We start from the raw sequence: 807 nt of genomic DNA on the forward strand, positions 1-807 counted from the left end.
TCAGCCAAGGACATTGGACTGGAAGGAGTCCCCAGTTCCCCTGGTCTGCACCGGGAGTTACTGAGCTGTGCGCATTCTGGGCCTCTTCTCGCCTGGCGCTGCGGGAGGCGTAGGGGAAGCCAGTGGAATTCAATACAAGAAAGCAAGGGGCAGACAGGCAAGCTAGGCTGGGAAGTTATTCCCCAAGATGGCCCCTGAGTCTTTTCTAGAGCCGGGCGAAATGTTTTCAGCCCAGAGTAAATTTGCCCCAAAGTGCATTTTTCAGGGCACCAAAACTAGTCATGAATGTGGGTCCAATTCTGCAAATAGTTCCAGCCACAAAAAACCTGATTTTTTCCCCTTTAAAGTCGAAAGAGTTTGTGTCTGTCCGTTCGCAAGGAAATGTCCTGACTTTTCATTTCGAAACGGTGCCTTGTTCTGAAATGTAGCTAGATTTCTATAAAAAACAAAAAACGGGTTTAAAAAAAAAAACAGCTGAAAAATTAAACAATGAAAACTGGACAAACTGCGTTTTGGATGAAAAGCCACCCTGAGGAACTAATCGAAAAACGCTTCAAATGGCAGGTTGGTTTTTTTCATTTCAAGTTTGGGTGGTTTTTGGTCTGGGACAATTATTTGTCGGGTTTTTATTCCGGTGAGAAACTGAAAGAAAAAACCTCGGGTGAACCAGTGTAAACCGCCCGAGTGAGACCAAAGTCAACGGCGTTACTTCAGATTTACACGGACATAATGGAGAACAGAATTTTCCCGAGGAGCATATTCCTCCAGGCGGTCGCGAATACCGGGTAACAAAGGGGAAAGCGGGAG

Source organism: Mauremys mutica, chromosome 15 (genome assembly GCF_020497125.1).
Source record: "Mauremys mutica isolate MM-2020 ecotype Southern chromosome 15, ASM2049712v1, whole genome shotgun sequence".
Taxonomy (NCBI): Eukaryota; Metazoa; Chordata; order Testudines; family Geoemydidae; genus Mauremys; species Mauremys mutica.